Raw genomic sequence first — 7,857 nt, forward strand, 5'->3', positions numbered from 1 at the left:
AGGGAGCGGCAGTGAATATTTTTCTTTCTCTGATTTTGCTATCTGGGTACCCCTGGTGACATGACCTATTTCTTTTATCTTCCTTTTCTTAAAAAAAAAGCAACCCCCCCCAAACCCCTAAAATAAAAACCCACTCCCCCAACTAAAAAAAAAAAAAATCACTCTCTTCTACATCTTATCATCTCTTCATTAAGCATAAGTTTTCCTTCAGTGTAGTAAAAATTCAGTGAGATGGGATGGACTTCAAACTCTGTCTAAACTTCTAAGTTGAATGTAATTCTTGGCTATGATGGATTTCCAAAATTTAAGAAAAAGATAACATCTCTATATTAAAAAAAACCCACAAAAAAATAAGCTTCCTCCTGCTCTTATCACCTGTGTGATATGTCATCTAAGACACTAAACTTATCAGGAATCTGTAGAAAAACCTGCATTTAGAGACTGAAAAGAAGTAGCTACTCCAAATCCCTAACCACTTTGGGAAGGTCTAGCCACTGAATCCAGCCCAGGTTCTTCTCGGCAGGTCTGGCAGAGCTAAAATGCTCTGTTCAGATTGCTCAGACCATTCCCCTAAAGTTTTAATGCTCTGAAATGTGTTTTCTGGTATTTTGTTCCCACTTGCTATCATCGGATTTTGGTTTTTCAAGAAGCAGGGCCTCTGTGCATTTGTTATTTCAACATCAGCTACAGAGAAGCCAGAATACTTGATATTTCTTATACTTAGGAGAACCAATTAGAGTTGGTATGGAAATGAGAGGCTCTGGACAAAAAATACACAATTTTCTCCAATTAAAAATTACCAGGGAGCTGGGTTAGATGGGAGAAATGAGAATTTAAAGGAATTTGAATAAGATAAGCAAGCTAATAAATGCTGTTTGCTTCTCACTAATTAACAAAATAATTCTATTTTCAGCCATAAATACTAATTAAAATATGTAGTGCTTATAATCCTTGTTTGCATATGTAACGGAGTTGTAGAATAATCATAATTCTTACCTGAGATAAAATATGAAGTTTTGTTGTGCTTAGTTTGAGCTAGTCTTCTTTGTTCTCTTTATAGCCAGGGGAGACACACAGCCATACAATGACTTATTCCAGTCTCAAACAACCATCTAAGATAAGAAAAGCTACTTTAAGTGGATATTTTTTAAAAGTTAATGCACAGATTATAGAGGAATCTAAATAGATTATTTTATAGTAAAGCCTACATTTTAAATAGCTGGAGCTAAGAGGGCTCTCAGACGGGATTATTAGAAAGAAATGGGTGATGCTATCAAAGGAAAAAAATAAATAGAGATTATTTCATATTTTTTGGCTATGATATTGCTTTATAAATATAGCAGATGTGGCATTAAATACTGATGTCCAGCTGGCTATTTATAGCAAGCAAGTAGAAAAATTAAAAGCCTCTCTCCTGCTGTTTTTTGCTAAAACTGGATATCCTTACAAATAAAAGAAACACTGATTCCTTTCTGAATAACTGAATAACTCTTGGTGGTAACCAGCATATCTGAATGATATCTTGCTGTTACAACACTGATCTATCTAACAAGACTGAGGTCACATTGCTTGTCTTATTTAAACCATATAAAGGGAAGACAAAGTGATTCAGAGAAAGTGCCAAATTTCATCTAGCATTACATATATAACTTATCAAAGTTTATTTAAGTAGACTTTAAATATGTACCAAATGGAATCCAAATGTCTCCATTTGAATGGGACAAAACATGTTGCACAAGCCTATTACACATAAAAAATGATAATTCAGAGCAGTTTTCAGGATTATTATTATTATTACTTAATGTTTTCTCATGCACATGGCTGTTGTAGACTCAATTCAAAATGTTCTCCCACAGAAAGTAGTAGAGTAAGTATTTTATAAATTTATTTTAAGCCTCAATTAACATGACCTTTAACAACAGAGAAAGTGTTTTGTTAGTGATATTTTTTCTTAATCATAATGGAATAACATGATAAATAGAAGGCACTGCTTGAATATTGTTGCTTTGTATTGGATGGGATGTTTGTTGCAGTGTTGAACTTGCTTAAGGGTTTTCTATATGTTGACTATATTTGAGGACAAAATCAACTTTTGTGCCAGTTTCTATACCAAAATATCTCTCTTAGCTTTTTTTTATCTGATTCTACAAAATATGGACACTTTCAATCCTAATTATTTTTATCTGAAATAAAATAGAAGATAAAGAAAACAAGCCTTCGTACAGAGTGAGCATAATTAATCTTCTAATGGAGCCATCTTGTGAATGTATGAAGCTGGGTAGGATGTCCAATTCATTCAATAAATAGCATGAATATTACTGAGATATATAAATATGTTTTTTTCCACACACCGGTGTACTTCTTACACTTTAATAAAATAAGGTTTCTCTTTAAGGTAGCAATATTTGTCATTAATAAAAAACCCCTCAAACACCACAGCATAATTTTGGGAGTGAATAAGAACTCAGTGTTGATGATGGACTTGAGTGTGTTTTCCCTAGTGTCTAATGATGCGATTCTTTGCATTTAAAATATTTTTTTCACATTATTTAGTATTTTCATATCTTGTCTTTTTTTTCAGTAAACAATTAAAACTCTTAGTATGAATCTGAATTGGCAGACTGTATTTTAGAGGATGCTGAGTTCATTTTATAGAAGCAACACTGTAGCTTTCAACATTTTATAAGTATCCTAGAATCTTATATTACAGTGTAAACTGTGCTCAGGAATATAATTTTCCTCACATGAAGGTTGCTAAGCAACAGCACTCACAATATTTTTGTTGACCACAAACATAGCTCTGTGTGGTCTTGGGAAGAAGAATGCATTTTCATTTTTATGTTTAAAAGGAGGTAAATATTAACTTTAATCTCCTTGGAAACAGATGTAATAATAAGACAAAACTGACTGATATTTTATTAAAATTCCTTCACTTAAGCTACACTGCCTTTGCTCCATAACAATGTTACAAGACACTTGTTAATGCAGGAAGGGCTTGGTATCAGGAAAATGCACCTTAAATTTATGAGCAAAAATTCATTATATGTTTGACCGCTTTGTACAATTTGACCTTTCTAAAATGCTTTGGTTATCTGGTGTGGGGGAAAAGAAAAAGCAATTTTGGATTAGAATATGTGAATACAGCTAAAACGTGGTTATCAATTATAGAAAAATGTGTTGGAAAGAGGTGTACGTAAAACCACACAGACACACATAGCTTTTACAATTACCTACACCCAGTCTCCCTGAACTTGAAAGCTTTGTGGATCACCAAACCTAGAATAGCCCCAAACTCTACCCTTGCTCCACCTGTGATCTTTAACAAGAGTGGAATTAAAAAATTAATAGAAGTATTTTTAGAAATATAAAGTGATTCTATTTTAAATACTGCTTGATATTAGAGATGAAAATAAAACAACTGAAAATATGATAAATAAAAAGCAAACTTTTGCATCTGGTTAGATAAAAATAATTCTTAATGCAGTAGAGCCACAGATGACTTGCAAGAGTAAATCTTACATTTCTGTATGGGTATTTCAAAGGTTGCATGAAATGAAGTTTCTCTTCTGATCCATATCAATTTGTAAAGGTAGGCAATTCAGCTCGCTTCATGAAATATATTCTTATGAAGCATGACAAAATCCAATTTACCAGTAAAATCCATTTAAATTAAAATCAAAGTGTAATCTTCATACGATTCACTACTTGTACCGTAATGATGAAATGAGATCAGATACCTATGCTTTACATTTTTGTATCCTGATTATTTTCAGCCCTATTCAGCAGAAATCATCCCCAGTGCAAAAGGTGCAGGAAGATCACAGAACTTGCTTTTTTACTCTGCCAAACTGTTCAAGCAAGAAACTATACTAGGGACCATTTGACAGATTTGCCTGAGAACTGCTAGTGTTTGTGTACCTGATTAGTGATATGAATATACCTACCTCCCTCAGAGAGGGAATTTACATTTCTTCCTTCTCTTAAATATCACTGTAAAATAATTTTAGAAAAAAAAGTTCTTCATATTACTGTAAGAAACTCTTTGGGATGTTTTAAAATCATCTCATCTTTGTTTGGGAATATCTTTTTTTATTAGCCTTTGTGGTAGTATTATCCAGTAGAAATAATTTCATCCCCTAGGATGACCTGATTTTTCAGAGGCATTGGGAACTTACAACTTCAGGTAAACTAAGAGGAGCTGTAAATCCTTCTGAAAATCAGCTCAGGCCTAGCACTGCATCTGGTCAGTTCCTGGCTACCTTTTGGGTTATGCTTCAGTTTTAACTTGACCTGACTGCTAATAAATTTTTGTACATGTGGATTATGATGTTATATTTTCTGCAAAGGTTCGTACTTGTGGCAAAGTGTTAATAAAACTTCAGTCCTGATTCACCAAAATGTTTAAGCATGTGCTTAGTATTGAAATCTGTGGTCAAGGAAAACATTCACATGCTTGATTTTACACATGTGCTTGAGTTTTTTTGTAAGAAATTTAAACAAGTGTTTGAGATGACCATCATTTGTCTACTCAAAATGAGGTAGAAAACAAATTACTTTCATTTAAATAGGATGCATAGTTCTAGACTGCCAAGCACATATTGAAATATGAAACTGTTCATGCTTAGAATGGACCCTTGAAACTTCCACCTGAATCAAAGTTAATATTGGAGATTTCAAAATGTTTTAGAAAACCACTAATGCCCATCAGATATTCATTACTGAATTCCTATGTGCAACTCTAAAAATTTGCTCTGATCATGGTCAATCAGAAAGAGGGAGTTACAGTAATTATCTACAGCAAGAACATATTTAGATGTACTTTAAGGGATCAAAAACTTTCCGAATAAAGCAGTTAGAACATATTTTATTTGAGTACAAATTTTTTTAAGAAGACAGAAGGAAAGTACTCTCTCTGCTTTATAATAAGACAGTAAAAACAGAGTAAAGAACTAAGTTGTGTCATGCTTGGTATTGTAAGATATTGAGGTTTGTTAGATGAAAAATGGGGGGGGTGTCTCACAGTAAAATATTTTAATTAAATTTTCAAACTTCTGTATTGTTTAAAACAGGATTTAAAGAAAAAAATCAGAAGTTACCATGTTTATTCTGTTATAAGTTATAAAGAGCTGTGATGCTTTCTTTTCTAAGTTTTAGTATTTTTTCTAAATTGCAAATGAAAGAAAAATCATGCCACCTAAGGAAAAATAGTATGCAATTGCAAAAACATAAATGTAATAATTCCATTGTTTGGAATTGCTAAGGAGTTTAAGATTTGAATCTGCATATCAACTAAATTCAGGAAGATCAAATAGCCAAAAAAAATGGAACTCTCACTGATTTCTGTATAGCTGCACTTTGGTATAGATTTCTTGTTGAGTACATCACTGCAAAGGATCTTAATTGTTTACTGATTTAATTTGGGAAGTCAACTACCTGTTTTCATAGAACCAAATTAAGGAGTTCAACCAACATATTTGTCTAGATCCACTTATTCAGTTAGAGTATCTTGTAAGCTTGGGAGAGTTTCTGACAAGGGTTAATCTATCATGAGATAATTTTTCAGTAGCAAAACTTCTCTTTAAACTGAAAGTTCAGGTACTATTTTGTCTGGGACTCTGTTGGCTGTATGTGAAATAATTTCATAAAAGATTGGACTGATTTGGTGTCTCTTCTTACAGAAGTAGCAGTTGAACATTGTTCCTTGAGTCATCTCATTGACTTCAATATTAGGAAAAAAGCAGAATTCAGATCTTGAAAAGTGACATGGATGGAACAAAAAAGTAAAAAAGAATTGTGTGAATCTCAGAATAGACTTATTTTGAATTTTAACTTCCCTGATTTTTTACCTAAACTGTGAAAGTTCTTAGGTCTGTATTAACTAATGCACTGTTTTCAGTACAACCCTGGCTAAGTGAGCCCTATGTCTATTAGTAGGCTGAGTATTGATTTAGGAGCTTGCTTATAAATATTGTAGTAGGTAGACAAATGAGTTTTACATCTCTGTAGAATGAATTTTTCCTTAGGGTATGTCTACTTGCACAGGATTGAGGAATACATTCTTTGTCTTTGTCTACAACTATCAGTTTATCATTGGAGTCATATCATAATTGAAAATAATAGGACTGGAGACAGAAATTTTCTCCAACTCAGTTGATCATTGGCAAAATATTAACTGGTTTGATGATTTAGTTGTGTTTTCTTGTAGGGAGAGACTCCATTTTTAATGAACATACAATGGTATGCTTACTTGTACTGTCAAATATCTCATTTAAATGGGTATAATACCTATTTGCTCAATCATTATCTCAGAAAACTGGAAATTAAGTGAGTCAATTAAAAAAAAAAAATATTGTTCACCATTTGAATAGGCACAACTTCAATTATCTCTAGCCAGGCCTTCTGCTAGAAAACACTGAAAGACCTTATCTGACAGAGAATAAATGAACTGAATCTGAGCTGATTCCAGTTTCATATAATATATTAGTCAGGACAATGTCAGAACATTTAGCATGAAGTCTGCTGGTTTTAAAGTCAATGTTTTAGTTAGCATTTCTGAGAGGAACAAATTTTTATTATGCTCATGACATTTTCTCTGTATATGGTTATCAAATTCCCTTCATAGAAGAATATCATATATGGATTTTAAAATTATTTTAAAAAATTAAAAATATTTTAATGTTCTTTAATATGCTTTTAATATTTTTTGTACTTACACAATAAAACTTCTGCTCTCATGTAATGCAAATTAACAAATAAGTATTTTTGCTTGCTTATAAACTTTTCACAAATATTTGGCATAGAAATTTTGGGAAACCAGCAAGTCGTTTTTCAAAATAAGTCCACATACATGTTTGCATGACTGGCTGAATGAAGCAAGGTTTTGAGCTAAAATGTGGGGGTAGATTGTAATATATTTTTAATTTGGATTTCTGATCAGTGTCAAAATTTCAATGCATGCTCTGGAAATTTTTATGTTGAATGAACAAAACATCTGGTTAGCCAGCCACAGACTTTTAACCATTTCTATGTATATTTGTAGAGCAAAGAAGTGATTGATAGCAACCTTTGACATTTTCAAGCACAAAAATTACCCTCTCCTCCATTTCTCTTCATGGCTGGCTTTTTTTCTAGAAAAGAAAAGAGAAATATTAGACTGAGCATAAAGATGCAAAAGAGAGAGTGTGGGGAAGAAGGCAGAGCTACCAGTAGAGGAGCAGGTGAGGCAAGGGTGGCCGTAGTATGGCGAGGATGGAACAACAGTACACTCAGAGTTTCTACCTCACAGAGTTGTGTGAGTTTGTATAGTTGCTATTATCCCATAAACTGCTGGGAATTAATGCTCTGTTTTAGAGAATATTTCTATTTGGCAGAGAAACTGAGAAATAACTTTAGTGAGATTTCATTAAAGCAGAAGCTGAATTTCTCTTCTGCATAGGTATGACCAAGATCAATTAATCCAGATCTGAATTAGAGTCTATACTGTATTTTTGTAATCTTATTCCCTCTGTATTTATCCACGGTATTGCTAATAACAATTTTATTATTTGCTTTATTTTTTTGAGGATAGTTTCTTTAATGTTTGTAAAATACTTGGATTCAGTTCTGGTGAGGAGTCCCTAAGTAACTAACTACATATTTAATGTCTCTTTAATTTATTTTCATATGCATAATAGAACATATGTAGTGCTCTTTCTGCATCAAGTGATTTCAAAGAATTCAGTCAAGACAAGAAAATGTCAGTACAGTGCATTTTGTTCAAGTGCACAGAACCTTCAACATGACTTGGTGTCAATCTCCTCCTTAGTCTAGGGTTAAAAGAAGGGAATCACCAACACAACCTTTTAACACTAACTCTAC

This window comes from Pygoscelis adeliae, unplaced genomic scaffold (genome assembly GCF_000699105.1).
Source record: "Pygoscelis adeliae isolate BGI_AS28 unplaced genomic scaffold, ASM69910v1 Scaffold196, whole genome shotgun sequence".
Lineage (NCBI taxonomy): Eukaryota > Metazoa > Chordata > Aves > Sphenisciformes > Spheniscidae > Pygoscelis > Pygoscelis adeliae.